This window comes from Vicugna pacos, chromosome 3, assembly GCF_048564905.1.
Source record: "Vicugna pacos chromosome 3, VicPac4, whole genome shotgun sequence".
Classification (NCBI taxonomy): domain Eukaryota; kingdom Metazoa; phylum Chordata; class Mammalia; order Artiodactyla; family Camelidae; genus Vicugna; species Vicugna pacos.
In genome coordinates this window covers 98,712,739-98,735,496 of record NC_132989.1, presented here as the reverse complement: position 1 = coordinate 98,735,496, position 22,758 = coordinate 98,712,739, and the positions used below count along the sequence as shown (strand labels likewise).

General features: G+C 38.7%; 1 protein-coding gene across 1 annotated transcript in view; it reads left to right on the top strand.

The window, feature by feature from the left end:
• Window positions 1–127: 127 nt before the first annotated feature.
• PDZD2 (PDZ domain containing 2) overlaps window positions 128–22,758 on the top strand; it is a 396,035-nt gene continuing 373,404 nt past the window's right edge. The window contains exons 1-5 of the mRNA XM_072958814.1: window positions 128–2,142; window positions 4,210–4,475; window positions 4,854–4,970; window positions 9,671–9,931; window positions 15,115–15,272. The gene's annotated coding sequence lies outside the window, so the exon portion shown is untranslated. The remainder of the gene's footprint in view (window positions 2,143–4,209; window positions 4,476–4,853; window positions 4,971–9,670; window positions 9,932–15,114; window positions 15,273–22,758) is intronic.

Genomic DNA, 22,758 nt, shown 5'->3' with positions numbered 1-22,758 from the left:
GACATCCTTCATTTGTGTTCTGAGTACCAGTGAGGAATACCACAGTACAACGCTTTGGATTATATACAGATATCACTGATATTTGGAATGGGATTTTGAGCAGCTTTTTGAAAAATGTGACCTAAACATAAGATTAGGCCCTAATTTTGATAATTAACAAGTATATATTTCCCAGTATCTAGAGGGAATTTTTTTTTTAAATCTCTGGAAGTATTTTCTGTAGACATCTATCTCTAAGCGTTCCAGATTCTCAAGGAGCTCTTAGTCAAAGTCCTTCACTCTTTCTGTGATGTTCTCTCCACATCTTTATTTTACTTTAGCAGTAGTGGTGCCAGATTGCTATCAGTATATCCACCGTACTGCCAACAGTCACAGTATGTCTCTTAGTACAAGATTATCTCATGCATCTTGAGAGAAAGCACTTTCATGAAACGCGGGGAGTTTTTGTTGGACATCTTTCAGAAATGCTCAGGATACATGAGGGCCGTCTGTGTAAATGCCCCCTGTTGGACTGGACGTCCTGGCCTGGCCAGTCCTGAGTTGCAGCACTCTTTTGAAGTACTTGTTTCCGAACTAACTGGTCCTGAACTGCCTCCGTGGTTTTGTAGCCCTTGTGGCCCTCCTGGAATTCCAAACGTCAATGCCATCCTTTTCCTTTATTCTCATCTGAGGTCCACAAACGAAGTAATCGTGACACTAAGGAGGTTTCTGTGAATCCTGATTCTCAGGAGAGAGTTCTCTGAACAATGAGCATTCTGGTCACTCATGGAAAGGGTGTATCTTACCATTATTGCAAGTTAGTAAGTTGGCATTCTGTGCATTAGTGTCTTTGAGTTTGGTTCCTGTGATTCGGAAGCAGGGGCCCATTTCAGAGGCTGAGGCAAGCCCGAGGCTGTATGGTGTCACTTCCTTTGAAGACTTTTCTTGGATAGTCTGCCAACCTCCAGCTCCAGCTTTCCTGCCAAGTCTCTAACTTCAAAACACTCTTCAGCAGCAAGCAGATGTCTAAAACGATCGATCAGCCATCAGCACTGCTGGGAAGCCTTGGCACCGTAGGTGATGTGAATTGTGCCAGAGTCAAGACGAGGTGTAACAGAGCAGAGTGCTGAGGGGTGCTGCCTGGCTCCAGTGCCCCCTCTCCGAGTTCCAGCTGCCTGACCCGAGCCTCAGCTTCCCCTTTATAATGAGAGAACTTAACACATCAATGCATGTCAAGCCCTTAGCACAAGAGCCATCTGGTAAACATTGGCTGTTATTTCCAAACTCAGCCCTGCTTAGAATCTCCTGTGATGGCCATTCCAGGTCTCAGCTGCTCTTGCCAGGCCTCGCCCAAGTACTGATCTTCCTAAACCCCACGTAAGCTTCCACCGTACTTCCATGAATAGTGCAATTTCACTTTCTTTATTCAAAGAAGTCAGGTCCTTGCCCATAAGGAAAGAAGTCACGGGTCTTTAAGTGGAGGTACTCATAATTTGAAACTCGACTTGCAGTTGGTGTGAGCATCCATTTAGTCACAGTTTTAAAACTTGTACTCATGCAGTCAGGGGTCAGGGAAGTTAAAGCCTCCTTTTTATCAAAGCAGCTTTTTTAACTCCTTCCACGTCCCCTCCTGCCTGCTGGTGGGTAAAGCTAGAATTTGTGAGGCTAAACCTGTGATGTAAGCAATGTTTGGAAGTTGTTATCCCCTGGACTTACAAATTACCTTAGAAAATCTAGGGTTCTCCTTTCCATTTTTGACATTGCTAATTTATTTGTAGATGACCTCGAGCAAAGAAGTCCCTCATGAATCAGCCAGAGCATGACGGGGAGATGGGGGCAGAGTGAGTGTCTCCAACCTACTGACTCCTTTCCAGACCCTTCACAGCACTCCCTGCATCTCTGCCTCCGCCGCACCACAGGGCCGCCTCCGCTTGTGGAGGGACCAGGAAAGCCCTCGGAGGAAAGGGGGCGCCGCTGTCCACCTGGCCTAACGAGGTTGTGTGGCAGCCCCTCCGACACCACCCCGATCGCCCAGGAAGAGCGAGACGGAGCTGAAGCCAGAGCTGGAGCCAGGCTGGAATGCCAGCTCTTGGGACGGAAGCCACAGTGGGACCCGCACGACAGCACCGCCCACCTCCGCAGCGGCACCCCCTGCAAGCACAGGTAATAAGGGGCCCCAGCGTCACAAAGTGGCACCTGAGGTATTGGTGGCTTTGAAGTCAGTCCAAGTTCAAACTCCACCTCTGCGGGTTGTAAGTTTTGTGAACTTGGGCAACGTAAGCCGTCAGAGTCCTTGTTTTAGACGTGGTCCGAGGCCCTCCGCGTGTTCCTAGAGGACCAAGCACTGAGCTGCCGCATGGCGCGTTGGTCAGCCGTGTCCATCTACCCACAGGTGGACCAGGAGCCCCTGGACTGCACCACCGGACGTCGGTGTAGCCCCAGCCTCTGGCATCGTCACTGCCGTATCACAAGGCCTCAAAAAGTGCATAATGAATTGACTACAGAAAATTTCAGCGGTCCCTGGAGTCTTGACAGTAATAACCCTAGTCATGTGCCTTATATTATGGCTCCTCTTATGAGCATGCTGTCTTTGAGAGCAAATTGAGCAGATACAGATATTAATATAAGAACAAACATTTACCAAGGATTGGGTGTTTTAAATACATGAGCCCAAAAGAGCTGGAAGGTCATACCTGTAATCTAATGACTGTGTCCACAGAATAACTTTGTTATAAACAAAAGAAAGGCAATCATGTCAGCTTTCCAGCATTTTTGTGATCTGTTCTCTTATGGATAAAATCTGATAAGAGCTATATTCCACAAAACTTTGTCAACATGACATAAAAATACATATAGTTTGATTTTCCTGCCTAAAATTCAGATCTAACGTTTGACACTGCCATCCAAAAACTACGGATGTGAACTTTTGGTCCCTAAAAAGAATATAGCTTTGCTGACTTTTGGAGCGGTCACACTATTCCTCATTTCTGATTTTCTTTCTGTATGGGGTCTCCGTCATTACAGTCCCAGCCTTGCTCCACCCTTTTACTCACTCCTTCCCAGGTGAGGAAGAGTGAGCGAAGGGAATTATAGGATGCCCTCTACTTACAGAAGTATGTTCTGCTCTGTCCTTCCATGCCAGAAGTTTGTAAGAACCAGCGCAGTTGTCCAGTGGTGCCAGTGGGTAGCAAAGTCTCTCTCTGTCTCTGGGGTGCAATGTAGGAGGCCAGTTGTTGCCATGGGTTTAAGCCATGTTCTCTAATATCAATTTTATCAGTGATGATGACACTTTTATCTCCATCTGCCTGAATGTCTGTGCCTATTTCTAAGTTTAAAAACTGAGTGGAGAACAGTGGTGTTATCAGACTTCCTCAAACCCCAGCATGACTAATGCTTACTTGCTACATAGTACGGGAAGTTTATAAATGCAGGTAGCTCTTCAGGATTCCAATCTGAAAGGAAGACATTCTCTGACCATTCTGACTAAACACACAACATGTGCTCTTCTCTTTCTACAGTCTGTTTTTCTGTTCTGTAGTATAGACATTTACAAAATTTTTAAGGTTTATTTTGCTTTTAAGTGCTTTTCTGGGACGGCAGAGTGGTGTTTTATTTGTATTTGACATCATGCTAAGGCAGACACATAGCACCTTAGTAGACTTCCTATATAAGCAGCAACCAATTATAAAATATAATGGAAGAAAAGATCTTATTTATTATAGCATAACCTCACCCAAAAAAGATATCTACAAATAAACTACGTGAAAAATTACCACCTATACAAAGAAAACTTTATGAAGGTACTGAAGAATATAAATGAAGACATGAATACCTATGGAGAGATATGTGCTTATATAAGAATTCAACATTATAAAGATATCAATGTTCCCATATCAAACACTACATGTAATGCAATTCCAATAAACATACCAAGGAGATTTTATTTTAACTAGGGATTCTGGTTCTAAAGTTCATATGGAAAAATGAGGGAAACCAGGAAAAAATTATAAAATAAAAACTAATGAAAGGATTAACCCTACTATGCACCAAAATACATTATAAAGTTATATTAATCAAAACAGTGCTTTACTGGCATGTGCGCAGGCAGACAGAGGAATGGAATGAAATAGAGCCCATAAGTAGACATGTATTAAAGTAACAATATCTGGTTTTAAGGAAAGAAAGTGATAAATGTCTCATACAAAATCAAAGATTATTTCTCATTTTCAGAAAGTCCAAAACTGGTGCTCCTGCTTGGCAGGCTCTCCTCCAGGAAGGGATTCTGAGACCAACGTTCCTTGCATCTTCAGCTTTGCCACCTTCAGCACAGGGCTTCCCAAGTGTTTCTGGAGGACCTCTCCGTTCCACCTAGCAGCAGGCAAAGAGCATGGAGGTCACGTGTGGGAGGCTTTTACGAGCCAGACCCAACACTTCCTAACTGCGACTGAAGCTGCTGCAGCTTACCCTGTTGTGTGCCCGGAAAGAACAGGAAACAGGTTTGCTGAATACCGTGCATTCTCTCCCCTGAGACCCAAATACAGACTGGAATTTACTATATCATCAGGGTGACATTTTATATCAATGAGAAAAGATGAATTATTCAATAAATGATGCTGCAGAATTAGCTGTCTCAAAAAAAAAATAAAGTTGAATTCCCAATTCACTCCTGACAACAAAATTAATTACAGTGAAATCAAATTTGAATGAGAAGAAAGGAAGGAAACTATTAGAAAACACAGGAGAAATGGGAAAGCCTTTTTATAAACAAGCATGCCTACCTATAAGACTCAAGGAAATAAGGGGTTCAGGTTGTGTTGTGCATCCACCCAGATACAGCTATCCAAGGTTTCACAATTCTATTCCTTCCCTTTCAGGACCCTAACATTAACATGGAGCACCGGCTTTGGCTTGCATTCAGTATCCATTGTAGCTGTGACATTTTTGTATTCTGAGGCTAGCATTCAACATGGTCCACCCTCCTGCTGCAAGAGGTGAGAGTCTTAAGTCAGCCACGCAAGCCTTCTGGCTTTCATAACGCTCCCTGAGTTCATAGTGGGCTGACCTGGTGTGCCATTCTCCTTCAAGGCTTCCAGGAGAGTTAACAAAAGCCAGCCACTCTACGAGCCATTTATAAATATCATTGCCCTACATCTCTCAGGAACTGTGTAGCTGTGTTCCCTAGCCTGGGCCTTCCACCTGTACCTCATTCGAAACAATCAGAGGTGAACGTGCTGCTGCAGGATGCCGTGGGTTAGCCCTGCAGCCACTTAGACCAGCAGTGGGGTTCTCATTGCCCCTTGACCAGAGAGTGAGCACATTCTCCAGTCCCATTCTTTTTTTTCTTTAATTGAAGTACAGTCCATTACAATGTGTCAATTTCTGGCATACAGCACAATGTCCCAGTCATGCGTACACATACATATATTCGTTTTCATATTTTTTTCCATTAAAGGTTATTACAAGATATTGAACACAGTTTCCTGAACTATACAGAAGAAACTTTCTCCAGTCCCATTCTTGAGGGTCAACTTTCCATGGCCATCTCTGGTACCATCTACTTTAGTTTCAGTTCCCCCAAAGGCAGACCTTGAGGCAGAGACCCGGGGGCATGTAGTTTATTGGGGAGGTCATATCAGGAAAAGAGGGAGTGGGGAAAGTGAGACAGGGAAGGTGGAAGAGTCAGTAAAGGATGTATCAAGGAGAAGATTGCTGCTGTGGTCAACAAGAGCTGAATTCCACTCTGAGGAACAGGCAAGAACTGCCCGCTGACCGATGGAGAAGTTTGCACCTTTATCCTCTGGTTCCCGTTCTTTCTTGGTTGAGGGGTGCCTCCGAGAGCCTACGATGCTATTACTTCCCAGCCACCGTGTGAAGCCCACCCTTGCATGGGGAGAGCGAGTTCCATGGCACCTCAGAATGACTCAGGAAGAGAAACAGATCCACACACAAATGGGATGCTGTCAGGATGTGCAGGAGCTGTTATTTATGGCTGCAGGTACAGTTAGTGGCTGGGACATCAACAGCATGTGCTACAGCAAGAATTAAGGTACCAATTCTGTGAGATTCCTTTCAAGCAATTGCACACAGCATCTGGTGTGTTGCTGAAGGTGTGGGGGAACAGCATGCTGAGGTACTGTTGTCAAGGATGTGTATTGATGCAGCCTCTGTGAAGGGCAATTGGATGGTAGCTAGCAGTATTGAAGATGTATATACTGCTTGATCCAGGTTTAGGAACTTCACTGCTAGGAATCAGTCCTGCAGATACTGGTACAAAGCCTTTCATACAAGGATTTTCATTGTAATAGTAGAAGATGGTGTAGAGGTAAATTGCTGTACATCCATACAGTGGCACCTTAGAGGGGAATTCTCTCCATGTGCTGATGTTGAATATTCTTACCAGGAGGTAGCAGAAAGTGTAAAGTGGTTAGCAGTGTATACAGTATACGGTCATATTGTGTAAATGATGGAGGGGGAGTATGAGTGTTTGTATGTGCACAATCTCCAGGAGATGTCTACATGCTATGGATTTTATTCTTATAACTTTTATGTTATTTCTAGGGATCTGGGGAAAGAGGTAGAGGCTCCAGGATAGCATAAGTCTACCAAATGATAGACTGTGAAAACAAACGTGATGAAAACGGGCAGGTAATAACAGACTACAGCAAAGTGGTTAGATGACAGGTAGTCGTCCACAAATTGGTAGTTTTCCTGTTCAGCAGCAATAGATAGTTAGAAAATGTAATGGAAAGGAATTTGCAACAGAAACCTGAGTTATAAAACACCAAAGAATAAATGTAACAATAAAAATACAAGATCTTCACAAGGAAAAAAGTAAACTGTAGTGCACAAAAGAAAACATAAATAAATGAAGAATATTAATGGTCTTATTATTTTATGGTGCGAGTTCTCTCCAGATTGTTCCATAAAGACAATGTAATCCCCAAAATATCCTAATAATATAGTTTTACAAGCTAATTCAAGAATTCATAAGTAAGGCTACAAGTATATGCATAGCTTAGACAATTACAGGGGGAAATCAAATGATCAGTAAATATAAAAATCAACGTTATTCCTTCTAGTCGTACAGACATGTAAATTAAAATAAGATGTAACTTTTTGCCATATAATTGGCAAAAAATAAAAAATGTTGATACCACCAATCAAGAGTGTGAGGAAACAGTATTCTTCCACTCAGCTGACAGAAATAAATTATTTCCGCTTCTCTGCAAAGCAATTTGGCAATAGCTATGAAAATGTGAATTATTCATTCTCAATGACCCAGTGGTTCCATTTCTCAGTATCTACCCTAAATGTATCAGACATGTATTTTTAGTGGCAGGCACAAAGATGTTCTTAGCCACAGTTTATAGTTGCAAAGAAAAGAAAAAAGACAACCTAAATACCCCTCAATACAGTAATAAGTGGCTAAATAAGCCATGGCAGATCCATACTGTGGAATATTATGTAGTCATTTAAAGGAATGATGTAAATCAATATCTACTGATGTGAAAAGAATAAAAAGCAAGGCTTAAAATATTGTATTCTATAGCATCCCATTTATAAAAATATTAGGGGAAGGATAGAGCTCAAGTGGTAGAGCACACGCTCAGCGTGCATGAGGTCCTGGGCTCAATCCCCAGTACCTCTAAAAATAAATAAATAAACCTAATTACCTCCCCTCAACAACAACAACAAAAACAAGTTAAAAATATTTAAATATTTTTAAAAACCAAAACAATGTTTCATAATTGTACAGGTACAAGTGCATGATTTTACGTTTATTTTAAAAAGATACTCACCGTCCAAAACAGTAGCCACTAGCCACATGGGGCTATGTAAATTTACATTTAAATGTAGAATTCAGTTCCTCCATCTCAGCAGCCACAATTCAAGCTCTCAATGGCCACATGTGACCCGTGGCTGCTGTACTGGACAGCACAGATACAGAGCACCTCCATTATTGCAGAAGGCTCTGCTGAATGCTGTCCAGAGTCTTACTATCTACAACCTTCCTCATCAAAGAGGGGAAACCAGCAGCGTCAGCACCATCTGGGAGCTTGTTAAAAATGCAGAATCTTTGGTTCCTCCCCAGATTACTGAACCAAAATCTGCATTTCAGCAAGCTCCTTGAATAGTATATATGATCAGTAAGATTTAAAAGCTCTGCACTGAGACATAGTAAATAGTCTTATAGTTACAGGAGGAAAGAGGTGGAAAGGGATAAATTTGAGAGTCTGAGATTTGCAAATGATAACTATATATAAAAATAGATTTAAAAAACATTTTTCTGCATAGCACAGGGAACTATATTGAATATTTTCTAATAACCTTTAATGAAAAAGAATATGAAAGCAAATACATGTATATATATGCATGACTCGGACCTTATGCTGTACACCAGAAATTGACATATTGTAACTGACTATACTTCAATTTAAAAGAAAAAATAATAATAAAAGCGCTGCACTGATCTCCAGTAATATTAGCACCATTATCACCAATGATGAGAAGCAATTTTAGCTGTTCTTCTCTCAGCACCTGGTGAAGACTTCCCATTCATAAAAGCTGAGTCATTACCCACTGATTATCAAGCAGTAGCATCTTGGTTTGAATTTCCTTAATTACATGTGTTTGAAATAATTTGGATGCCTATAGGGTGGAGTTGATTTTTTAAGAGATAAATGTACACATTTACTGATTATTCCTAAAGGACGACTTCACAGTTGCAAGATCTCGTTATCAACAAGACATTTGAAAAAGAATATGGTAAGTGGCCGTGTAGATAACAAACAGTATACGGGTGCTTGGCTAAAAATAAAACATGCTGTAACAGCATCATTTATAAAATCAAAATTGCACTTTCTTGAAGATGTAGATAGAATTGAAGATGATGTCCTCTTGAAATGTGTTTGACTCAAAAAGCAATGATGAAACCATTGATACAGGCATTTCTGCTACTAAACAATTTTTTGAAAAAGCCTTATCTTCTGCAAACTTGCACATTAAAAATAACAAGGCTTATGGAGGAAAGTGTGGAGCAGGCCACTCAAAGGCTATGCAATTCCATAACAAAAGAATTTTTTTTAAAAAAAGCATAATCCAATAAGAAATACTGGCAGATTAACAAGCAATAAATTAAACTCTTAATAAAGAAATACTACAATAAGATGAGAATCTTACCCTTCAAGAAGAAATAAAAAACTAAAAGCTTGATGGAAGGATGTATAAAAAATGGTTGGGAACTTCTGAGATATGGCAACAAAATTAAAATGCATAAAGGTGGTGAAAACTGAGTACTATGCACATCCAAGCTGAAACATGTAACCCAGCTGAGCCAAAAGGAGGCAGAGGATGTGGGGTGGGAGGGAAGAAGCAAAGTCCAGAAGAGTAACTATAGAGTATCTGTGGTATGGCACCCTTCACGTTGCAAGAAGGAGATATAAGGAAATACACACATATCTTGTTTGTGAAAATGATGTACAGATCTTCCCTGACTTACAGTGGAGTTATGCCCTGATAAACCCACCATAAAGATGAAAGTGCATTTCACACACCTAGCCTACTGAACATCATACAGCTTAGCCTAGCCAACCTTAAACACACTCAGAACACGTACATTAGTCTACAGTTGGGCAAAATCATCTAAAATAAAACCAATTTTATAATAAAGTGTTGAATATCTCATATCTAGCTTTGAAAGACAGAGTCGTTGGAAGTGTGTGGGTTGTTTACCCATGTGACCCCGTGGCTGACTGGGAGCTGCAATGCACTGCCACCGCCCAGCATCACAAGAGAGTATCTACCACATCCTGCTGCAAGTCTGGGAAAGATCAGAATTCGACATCCAAAGTACGAATGCGGATAGTTTTCATCATAAAGTCAACAAATCTTAAGTCAAAAAATCTTAAATCAGGGACCATCTGTACAGGAAAGATAAACCAGAAATGAAGAGGTGAGTTACCTACAAGGTGTGGGCAGCAAACAGGTGAAAAGATAGGGAAATTAGGAGGGAGTGACATTCCTCCGAGTACAACTTGTGTGGAGCTTTGACTCTGAGAACCTTACATATCCTCACATATCCAAAAATAAATTACTACAATCAACCAGGGTGGGAGAAGAACCCAAAATGGAATATGAATAGTAAAAAGTTAACAAATATATTATAAATGACTAACATAACCATACTGAAGGAGATGGGGAAGGAAAAAAACCAACCGAGCTAACTTTGGAAAACAGTAAGTTAACAGGACACTGAAAGGTAAAGAGAAAGAACTGTTTACAATGACTATACTCTAGCTAGTAAATTTGTTTCTCATAGGAGTGTGGATTAGCAATTCAGTAACTATTTTGTGTGTATACTAGTACTGAACAAATTAGTGGAAAAATTGTATTTAAGGGCCATGATTCTCATTCTCAGAGGAATGTTACAAATAAGGAAAGGGGGGTGCTGCTAGAAAGGAACCTGTGGTGTTGAATTGGAGTCAGAAGTATCAGCATTGAAATGATTATTTTTAATACATATCTAATATATACACCTACATTTAGTGTGTGGGTTCATACATACACATACATCTCTTAACTCCATCTGCTAAAAAGACCTAGAAGTAGTGGTTATCTTATGGCGATAAGCACACCTAGAACCTAGAACTTGGATTCTAAACACTATTCCTCAATGAAAGGAGCTGGGCCTCCTTTGGAAAAACACAAGATGGGTATAGAATGGCCTGTTGTATCAGAAAATAAGGAGGTGCTTGAGGTACTTGAAAAAAGATGGGAACATGTCAAAAAGACACAGGAACCAACGTGACAGTGTTCCCAGTGGACAAAGCTAGGACAGTTTGAGCAACAAAATAAAAAATAATAGTATTGGATTTGAGCTCAGAATAAAGTAAATTTCCATGAGTCCATACCAATATAAATAAGTATGTATGGGGGAACAGTATGTCTTCTTACAAAAAAAAAAAAAAGTCCAACTAATAAACATAGGAGACATGAGAGAAATGAAAAATTATCACCACGCAGATACCACCATAATAAGTGTCGCAGGCCTGATCAATTCGATGGATGCTGAAATCAGCCGTGAGTGTTTGAGGAGAAATAAGGTATTTCATAGTCCCAAATCTCTCTCTAGGATATTTGTCAATTACATAGGGGAAAAAAGCATAATTTTACTGTGGACAATCTGCACGTAACTCCTTAGCCAAGTGCCCAAGGTTAACATCACCAGGAATAAATCACACTGAAATCATTATGCCCTGAGATGGACACACCAGCACTTCTAGGGTAATCTTGCCAAAAATCCAACACCTCAGTCTAATCGTGAGACAACGCCAGATGAACCCAAGTTGAAAGACTATCAAGATCATGAAAGACAAGGAAAGCCTAAGAAACCGTCCCAGATTGCAGAAAACCAAGGAGGAAATGCCTAGAAGCAGTGTTGATCCTGGATTGGATCCTGAAGCAGATAAAGGGCATTAAGGGGAAAATGAGTGAAATTTAAATAAAATCTGTATTTGACTAGGAGTGTTTACCAATGCTGTTTTTTCTGGTTTTGGTAACTGTATAATGGTTGTGGAATTGTGAAAACCGGGGGAAGCCGGAAGAAAGGCATATGTGAACTCTGTACTGTTATTGCAACTTTCTTCTAAGTGGAAAATTATTTCAAAAAAAGAACATGGAAAGAAAGGGTGTTGTTTTCAATACCCTACTTTGTATTTGCTCTATTCAGCCATGCTGATGGGCTTGCATCTTGCTGCTCTACTTGGTGCCACAAAATATTACATGCTGGGAAGTTTTGCAGATGAACCAATTTCCATGGCATACTGACCTCATTTCTCTCCTTTCCAATCTCATATGAGTTAATCCGCCTTTAAGAATTATAGCAGAATAGACTCTGTTGAGGTTGCATGTGAAATGTTTGATTAAAATGGAATCATAAAGTAGGGAGATCAGTATTTAGAAATCAAAATAAGCCTGCAATAGCAAAAACAATCTTGAAAAAGAACAAATTTGGAAGACTCACACTTCCTGATTTCAAAACTTATTACATAGCTATAGTAATCAAAACAGTGTGATCCTGGCTTGAAGATAGACACTTAGACCAACAGCATGGACTGGAGAGCTCAGAAATAAACCCAGGCATACACGGTCAATCAGTTTTCAGTAGGAGTGCCGAAACCATTCAGCGGGGGAAAGGACAATCTTTTCAACAGTTGGTGCTGAGAAAACTGGATATCCACGTGCAGAAGGATGAAGGTGGATCTACACCATGTACAGAAATTAACTCAAAATTGATCAAAGGCCTACGCTTAGGAGCTGAAACTACAGAACTCTAAGATGAAAACATAGCGGGAAATCTTCATGGCATTGGATCTGTCAATGATTTCTTGGCTATGATGCCAAAAGCATAGGCAACAAAGAACAAATAGAAAAATTGGACCTCATCAAAATCAGACATTTGTGCATCAAAGGACATTTTCAAGAAAATGAAAAGACTACAAAATAGGAGAAAATGTTTGTGAATCGTATACCTGATAAAGAATGTTAATCCAGAATATATAAGTAATTCCAACAATGCAACAGGAAAAAAAAAACTCAATTCAAAAATGGAAAAGGTCTTGAATAGGCATTTCTCCAGAGAAGATATACAACTAGCCAATAAGCACATGAAAAGATACTCAACATCATTAGTCATTAGGGAAATGCAAATCAAAACCACAATGGGATACCACTCTTTGCCCACTAGGATGGCTGTGATTCAAAACCAAACAACAACCAAAACAATAAAAGGAAAATAGCGAGTGTTGGCAAGGCTTTGGAGAAACTGGAATCTTCATGTATTGCTGGTAGGAATATAAAGTGGTGCAGCCATTTTGGAAAACAGTTTATCAGTTCCTCAAAAAGCTGAACATGAAATTACCATATGACCCAGCAATTCCACTCCTATGCATATACCCAAAAGAATTGAAAGCAGGGACTCAAACTGATATTTGTACACCAATATTCATAATAGCATTATTCACAATGGTCGAAAGATGGAAGCAACCCAAGCAAAATATGGTGTATGTGTGTGTATATGTATGTATGTATGTGTGTGTTTGTGTGTGTGTATATATATAAAATGGGATATTATTTAACCATAAAGAGGAACAAAATTCTGACATATCCTACAACATGGATGAACCTTGAAAACATTTCGCTAAGTGAAATAAGCCAAACACAAGATGGACAAATACTGTATGATCCCGCTTCTATGAGGTACCTAGAGTAGAGACAGAAGGTAGAATAGAGGTTTCCAAGACCTGGAGGTTGGGGAAAGTGGGGAGCTCTTGTTTAATGGGCACAGAGTTTCTGTTTGGAATTATTTTTTAAAAGTTCTGGAAACAGGTAGTGGTGGTGGTTGCACAACATTTTGAATGCCCTTAATGCCACTGAATTGTACACTTGAAAATGGTTAAAATGGTAAATTTTATGGTACATATATATATTTTTTCTTTAACAGTTTTATTGAGATATAATCATATAATAAATGGCACAAATTTAAATTTCCAGTTTGTGATACATACATTTTAACACAAAAACTCAATACTACACATGAAACTCATATAATGTTGTGTCAAATATACTTCAATAAAAAATAAAATTACATTAAAAAAACTCAATAAAGCATTTGATTTGAAATATATGTAATCATAGTAATTAACAATTACAAGCAAACATTTAAAAATTTTGTCTCTATCCCCCAAAGTTTATATATTTTAGTCATCCAAAATACATTTTGAGGGACTTATCATTGGGAAAATGGAGTTTCCTAGAAACAGTCTGTCTTATGTGTAAATGTATGTGCTCGTGTTTGGGTTGGGGTTGGGGGGAGTAGAAGAAAAGAAAAGAGACTTATACCTCTTCATACTGAAAGAAGATCATCCTTTTTGCTTGTCCTGGGGAAAACACTGTCACAAGATACTTTTGGGAATGCTGCAGACTGAGCAGGGGAAAAAGGAGGTAAAGCACACACTACCAGCATCAGAAATGAAGGAGGGGCTATCACCACAGACCTACATACATTAAAAGGCAAATAAAAAATATAGTGAGTAACTTTACGCCAATAAACTTGACAAGCGACATGAAAAGAAAGTTCTTTGAAAAACACAACTTAGCACAAGGATACAAAAAGAAATAGAAAATTTGAATAATTCTATTTTTAAAGTTGAAATGATGATCAAAAGCCTTCCTACAAAGAAAACTGCAGGTCCAGATGGTTTTCTTTGGGAATTCTATCCAACATATAAGGAAGAAATTATACTAATCTTACAGAAACTCCTTTAGAAAATAGAAACTATTCCCAACTCATTTTATGAAGCCAAGATAACACTGCCAAAAAACTTGACAGAAACACTACAAGAATATTCGAGACCAACATCTCTTAAATTGCAAAAATCTTTCACAACTATTAGCAAGTCAAAAGCAGCAATCCTACATCATGATTAAGTAGGTTTATTTCAGGAATGCAAGGTTACCTTAACATTTAAAAATCAATTGATGTTATTTGCCACATTAACGAAATAAAAGAAACACCTTATGGCCAAACCAATAAATGCAAAAAAAAAAAAAAAGCCTCTGAAAAAATTCAATAGGCATCATGATTTTAAAACAAAATCTTTGCAAAGTAGGACCTAGAAAGGAACTTTTTGTTAAATTTAAAAGGCATCTTCAAAAAGATATCATACTTAGTAGCAAAATATTGCTGAAGAGAAGAAAAGCTGGACAAAAAGCCATACCCAGGCCCTGGAAAGATTGATGTTACTACCAGTAAGTTTCACTAATAGTGGGTAAGAAAAATTTTATAACAGAAAAATGTCTTCAATTATTATGTTTTTTCCTCATCCTACCTGGATACCAGTGATGTACCCTTCCCACAGCACACTATATATGACCTTCCAGAAAAGGCAGGGGAGGACTATTGAAAACTCAAGCATTTTATCTTCTATCTTTTTAATTTTTTTATTGAAATACCTTCAGTTACAATGTGTCAATTTCTGGTATACAGTACAATGTCCCAGTCATGCATATGCATACATACAGTCGTTTTCATATTCTTTATTTTATCCTCTTGATTTTCCTTCGATATTTGATTAGCATCCCCTGCCTACATCATCCTCTGACTCGCCATCCTCCAGTGATTCTGAATGCCACTCCAGAAGCCCGTCGAAACCTGGTGGGTGCAGAGAAGTCTCTTGCTCTTGCTGGAAAATGACTTATAAAAAGTGGGATGCTCACCTGCTACTGTAACAGAGGTAGGTGCATGTAAAGAACCAAATCGACCTGTTCTCTTCCTCTTTCCTCTCCTCCTTTAATCCCTTCAGAGGTTTCTATTTTTGAGTTTTTGTGAGCTTAATTCTGACCAGTTTTAGAACAAAATCATTTATCCTGTAAACAAAAGACCCTCTACTTGTATATTTTGTATATTACCAGGCAATATTTGGGCTTACATCTGCCTTTATCAATTCAAAATAATTTTAAGATTAATTTGACAATATTTTATATTCAGTTTGGGTTTTCTAGCTAAGATTAGTAAAGCATAAATAAAAATTCACTGGCACGTTGTGGGGGAGGGGACGTTCTAAAAGCTTGGTTTCTTTTACAGACATTGGTGAAAGATTTTTCGTTCTGTTCATCAATTCCAAGTTACAAATAGAGGCAAAAAAAACAGTTTAATTTAATGTCTTCACCATTGATTGATACATAAAAAGTAGTATATTTGTCCCCTAGAAAAAACTATAATAGATTCGGTGGTAGGCGGAATAATGCCCACCCCACCCCCAAGATGCGGTCATCCCAATCCCCAAAGTCTGTGAGTATGTTATGTTACGAGGCCAGGGAGAAGGTAACAGATGGAATTAATTTTGCTAATCAACTGATTTTGAGATGGAGGGAGGACCCTGATACAGGATCCAGGTGGAGCCTCTGTATTCACAAGAGTCTAATAACTGAAAGAGGAGAGGCAGTGTTAGAGTGATTTACTGTGAGAAGACTCAGCTAGCCATTTCTTGTTCTGAAGACGCAAAGGAATTCAGGCAGCTTCTAGAAGGTGGAAAAGGTAAGATTCTTCTCTATGGCCTTGAAGGAACACAGCCATGCTGCCACATTGATGTTAGCCCACTGGGATCCACTACAAACTTGTGACCTACAGGATTATAAAATAATAAATTTGTGTTGTTTTAAAGCCACTACATTTGTGGCAGTTTGTTACAGCTGCAGTAGGAAAGATAGGAAACAAATAATCTTTACTATTCAATCACATTGTAATTTAGTAGTTTGAACACAAGGTGGCACTAGACTACCAGATTTATCCGGGCAATGCTACAATTTTTTTCTAATACAAGTTTTTAAATCATCTTGTCACATTTGCATCTAAGTTTTCTTCAGTATTGTTGGTAAGTCTCTTAATTTGGCCTTCATGGGTTTTTTTAATTGAAATATAGTTGATTTACAATATTGTGCTAGTTTCAGGTGTACAGCAAAGTGATTCGGTGATAACGTATATATGCATATATCTGTATTTTTTAAAAATTCTTTTCCATTATAGGTTATTACAAGATACTGAATATAGTTCCCTGTGCTATACAGTAAATCCCTGCTGTGTTTGATGACTTTTTAAGTTGATTCCTGGCAATGATTTTTTTTAATCAAGAAAGATGAACTATAAATGAATAGAAGCTGCTAGAATATTTGTCACAAGCATGAGAACTTCTCTTGTTCTTGGTTCCTTTCACACGGAGGGAAGCCCATAGCAGGTGTCCAATAAATAATTGTTAAATGAAAAACCATCTCATGTCCAATTTGCATATATATAAATTGTTTATGAAGTCTTCTCATATTAGCCTGAATCACCTGGAAAGTAAAGTAAATGCTTTTGTCCAAGAATTTTAAATTTAGCACAATTCACAGAGCACTCATTTGCTCAAATGCCCTTACAATGCATTCTTCTTTGTGCTAGAAATGAAACAGCTGCAGCTTGTTCCATAGAGCCAACCCTGCCCTCCACCCAGGTGTGTCCAATTCCAATGAAACACTCTAGGCCGCCTCTCCTCCTGCCAGTGTGTGTGAGTGACTTTGGGGGAGTGCGTGGTCGGGGTGACCAGGAACCACAAGTGAACCACTTTGGGAGGCAGGGTTTCCAGGTATTCTATGTGTTTCACTGGATGCTTTGCTCTTGCTGCTCCCTCTGCCTAAGGGCGTTAGTCCTCTCCTTTGGCTTGTCCACCTCTCCAAGTCAAAGGGATAAAGTATTTTCTGCGGACAGTTTCTTCCAGTATTCTCTGTCCCTGACATCCTGTAAATTCTGATTCCTCTCTATTCTTGTAGAACTTTGTTCCTCTCAACCTTTTCATGTTGTTTTAGGGTTCATGGTATAAAGTGGCACCAGCTTGTAATTTCCCTGTAGAAAAGATTATATTTTATTCTTTTTTGTATCCTCAACACCCAGCCAATACCAGGAATAAAGTAAATATTTCTGGAGGTAGGGAGGCTGTTCCATCACTGGGCTCAAACTGCAGATGGGTAAAATAACTGCTGATTTCTTAATATTTAAGTATGGGTGTGTGCACGTATGTTCAACCCAGAAGAAACAAGTAATCAGGATTACATTCATCATTTGGGTGTAATTTCTTAGGACAGTAAATATAATGAGGACTAAAATAAGTGCTGCCTTTCCCCTTTTAAAAAGATAAGGAAGGCATTTGAATGCAAATTGTAATGTTTGTCTTCAAAGAGGAATGATTTGCCACTCTTTAATTTGATAAAGCTCTTTATGCTTCAAATACAGACTGGGGCTTTAAATATTAATAAACTTCAGAAAGCTAGAGTCAAATCCTCAACTTTTCATGAATTAATTATAACAATTTTAAAACTTCAATTTTATGAAACAAACATAACATACAAGATGGCTTTTCCAAATTGTGTCTTCTTTTTGGTATTAATTCATATGAGTAAATAAAATTTTATGTATATTAAACTGAGCATTAATACTATAATTTGAAGTTTCCTATTTCTTGTTATTGTACAATTTTAACTATAGGTTTTTTGCATTCAATAAAGTGACTATAATTATTATTTTAATCAACTTTTTATCAAAGTGCTGTTTGAATAGTATAAAAGATCGAATATTGCTAAAAGTAACTTTTATAAAACAATAGTTTCTTTTCTTCCACTTCCTATCCCATCATCTGCCAAGTAACCAATTTCAATTATTTTAGCTATTTTCTCTGATCTTACTTTCTTATTTCTAAATAATATGTATATACTGCTATTCCTTGACTCATGTGAATAGATTTATCTGTTGATTTCCAATTCTAAATAAGGATTTTAGCTCATTTATATCCCCTTTCTCTTCCACCATCTTCTCAATAAAATTATCTCTTCAATATCTATTAAGCCTATGTTCAGTGTTTTCATAATTCTGACTATGTGTACGTAGTATGTAGTGGATTTTTGCATCAAGTAGCATGATTATATATCCTTCCTTACATAACTGTTTTTTCTGGAGTTAATAATTGCCTCATTTAAAAGAATTTTCTTAATTTTCTTGGAAATCTGACTAAATAGCCCCACATCTTCAACAGCTCTGTAAATTCTCTCAATTAAATTTTATACAAAGCATGTTAGAAAACTGAAGAACTGCATCCCAGGCACCCAACCCTCTTCAGTCCCGAGTCCTAGTGCCTCCAGCCTCCTACTGCGAATGGGTGCTTCCACTGTGGGGCTGTTGCTCCCCTCTTGTATTGGAGCTTCTATTTGCCATCACCCTGGGGATTCTTTCTGCCCCTGTTGTATGCTTTGTTTCCTCAATCCCCTGTATCCCTGTATCCCTGTATCTTCCCTCTACATCAAGCCCTTCCATGTGAATGGTGTGTGTGTGTGTGCGTGCACATCCCCAGATAGGCTTCCTAAGAAGGGTGATTGGGAAGGAGATTTTTAAAGTCCTGCACATCTAAATTGCCTCTTTACTACCCTCTCCCTTGATGGAGAGTTTGACTAAATGCAGAATTTTTGGTTAAAAAAATTGTCCGTTGGAAATGTGGAGGTCCAGTTTCCTTATCATCCACCTCCCATTTGAGATGTTTGATGCCATTCTTGCATGCTTCTGCGCATTACCTGTCTACCCCGCCTCCTCCCCACCAGAACTTTTAGCGTCTTCTGTTTATCACCAGTGTTTGAAATTTAGTGATAATGAATCTTTTGTTGTTGTCTTATTATTTCTTGGGTTTTTTTATATATTTTGTTTGTTTGGTTTTTTGTCTTTTATTCCTTGGGCTGAATATCCAGAGGGCCTCTTTTGAAAAAAGGCTCATGTTCTTCAGCTCTGCAAAATTCTCTCAGGTTATGTTACTAACACTTTTCTTCATCATTCTTTTCTCTATTTCTGGAGCTCCTATTATTTAGCTGTTAGGCCTCCTGGACTGATGAACTAATTTCTTCAATTCTCTCTCTTCTTGTCCAATTACTTGCCATTTTGCCCTAAGTTTTGGATTCCCCAACTATATCCTCTACTTTTCTACTGAGTCTTTCATTTCTGCCATCTAATTTTTATTTTCCTAGTGTTTTTGTTGTCCTCTGAGTATTCCTCTTTTTAAAAATACCATCTTGTTCTTGTTTTATGGGTACAATAGTCTCTCTTATTTCTTTGAGAGCTGTAATGACTTTTTGTTTCATTTTTCTTCTCCCTCTGTAGTTCGTGTCCTGAGTTCCTTTAAAATAACAGGATTATTGGAGGTATAATTTGTGCCATAAAATTCACCCATCACTGCAGTCCAGTTTTAGAACATTTCCATTGCCCCCTAAAGATCTCTAGTGCCCGTTTGCAGTTCATCTCCATTCTTAACCCTGGTCCCAATCAGCATTCTGTCTCTGTGCATTTGCTTTTTCTAGGAATTCCATGTAAATAAAATCCTATAATATAGGCTTTTTGTGTCTGATTTTTCACTTTGCTTGGCATTTCTGAAGGTCATCTTTGTTGCAGCATGCGTTAGGAGTTTGTTCCTTTCTATTGTTGAAGCCTATTCCATTGTGCTGATGGACCACATTTTGTTTTAACATTTACCAGTTGACTAGACATTTGGGTTGTTTCCACTTTGGAGCAATTATAAACATCTTGTTGTTATTGTAATATTTTATTTTGAACTCTGTGTTTCACATTAGAGAATTTTTTTCCTAAATGTATGACATTCTCTAGCAGTCTGCTCAGATTTAGAAAGAGAGGCCAAAAAAGTTACTTGGAAGCTGTCTGTTTGCGTTGTGGGAGGTGGTGAAGTGGGGGCTTCAGGGTAGTTCTTTGGGGAAATCCCCATATCGGTGTTTTTCAACCTTTTCTCTTGGGTTGGTGGAATTTTCCAGAGAAGACAGTCTCCAATGTCCTGGATGGAGGGTAAAATCCTAGCTTCCAGTGTTCCAAGAATTGAGAGGAGGGAGAAGGCTGACATGTCCCCAGTTCTAAGACATAAGCTCTCACTGGATCCCCCAGATGTCAGGATTGAAGCTCTCACTGGATGCCTCCTTCACCCATGCCTGTGATCCCTGAGTCCAGAGCCCCTCTGTTTTGTTATCTTCTCCTGGGCAGCTGTACAGAGTAGAGGAGGAGGTCTGGAGATTATTTTTTAAATAGACTTTCAAACCATCTCTCTATTTTCAGCCCTACCATTATCTGCTCCTCCTCCCCTGTTCCCACAGTGATCTGGTACCAGTTTCTGAGGTTCTGCCATGTAAAGTAGGTTACCTCCTGGCTTTGCCCACTGCCAGTTTAGGATTAGCTTTCCTGGACCCACTAATCCATTTACCATTTTTCCATCTACTTTGCCGTATCCAAAATTTTACTGCTATTGTGTTCTTTCTTCTCATTATGGGTTTGTGCTTCTATAAAAATCCTTTTACTCTCCTTTTCATAGCATTTTCATTGGGAAGAGAGCAGTTATTCAACCAGTCATCTTTAACGAGAATCTCAATTTAATCCTTTAATGAAAAATACAACTTCCAAATCCAAATAATTTATGTAAATACCTCACTCTCAAGGAAGCACTACAGAACCCACTAGTCCTTAAATGTGTGCTATAAATATTGACTTCCTTCCAAGAGTACAGAATAGAAAGGCGTGGGGGATGAACAGCTTTACAGAGATGGTGATTCTGAGCCCTTTGCTCTTCCATACGAATTTTAGGAACATCTTATCAAGTTTCTTGAAATATCCTGTTGGGATTTTGATTGGTATGACATTGGCTGTACAGATTTATTTGAAGGAACTGACATCTTTATGATATTGAGTCTTTCTATCTAGGAAGAGAGCATAACTTTCTGTGGTAACTTAAATACAGCCACAAATTATTTGCAGCCCCTTCCATTAAGAGGTGGAGTCTACTTCCCCACCTCTTGGATCTGGGCTGGCTTTGCTCTTCGCTTTATCCAATAGAATGTGACGTTTGGCAAGTTTCAGAGCTTGGGACACATAAAGAGATGTGGTGTCTGCCTTTATTTTCTTGAAATGCTGCCTTGAGACCACCACACCATAATGAAGCCCAGGACAGAAGGGCAAATGGAAAAAGAGACCCAGCTGTCCCCGCTAAGTTCAGCACCCCACCAGCTGACCTGCCAGCTGAATGCAGCTGCGTGTGCGAGCCTAAGTGGAAGCAGCAGAGGACTGCTTAGCCAAACCAGAGAATTACATGAAATGATGCTGATTTAAGCCATTACATTTTGCATTTTATTCCACAACAAAGATTAGTTAAAAGAGAAATTGGTACCTAAGAATGAGGTGCTGCTACAAAAAATACCTTATACATGCATCATGGCCTTGGGACTGGGTAGCGGATAGAGGCTAGAAGGGTAGCAAGGAGACCATTAGTGGAACAGAAAAATCAGTGAAGAAACTACTATTGAAATCTGGAAGGATGGTAAACCATGTCTTGTGTTAGTGAAAAAACTGGCAAATCTGTTTTTAGTATACGTGCTGCCGAAGCGAGTATGGCAAATCTGATGCTAACACCACACAAAGCAGAAAAACCACCTGGCCAACCGATAGAATGAGTTTTATTGAATTATTGTTTCATTAATAAGAGTTAGGGATAGTTTATACAATAAATACTTGAAAGACTAACGAACTTGTGAATCTGATTGTTATGAACTGACTTGTGTCCCCTCCAAAATGTATATACTGAAGCTCTAATCCCCAATATGTCTGATTTTGGAAATATGGCCTTCAAGTAAGTAATCAAGGATAAATGAGGTCATAAGAGTAGGGTCCTAATTCAATAGAACTGGTGTCCTTGTAAGACAGATCTAGTAACCTCTCTGTAGATATTCTTGAGTTTTTTGTCAGAAAAATATGATGTTCATTTCAAATAATCATAGCTCATTTCCCCCCTAAGTCAGCAACATTTATTTTGTACATTCTTTTCATTCAATTTTGGAGTAGTCATTACATTAACATACTTTAAGAAATATTAAAAGATATATAGTAAAAGTCTTGCTGTATCATCAATCTTTTGTCTTACTTGCAATCGCTAATACAATATTGACCGATATGAGTATTAGCAGATGTCCCTGACTTTTAATTGTCTTTGATAAAAAGCTTTCTAAATTTTGTCATTAAAATAATAATTTTTACAATAGGTTTTTGAGAGAGATCTTAATTCATCAGGTCAAGGAAGTTATCTTCTGTCTTTCAATTGCTAAGAGCTTATTTATCATAATTGAGAATGGAATTTTACCCAATTGTTTGCCTCTTAATTTTGA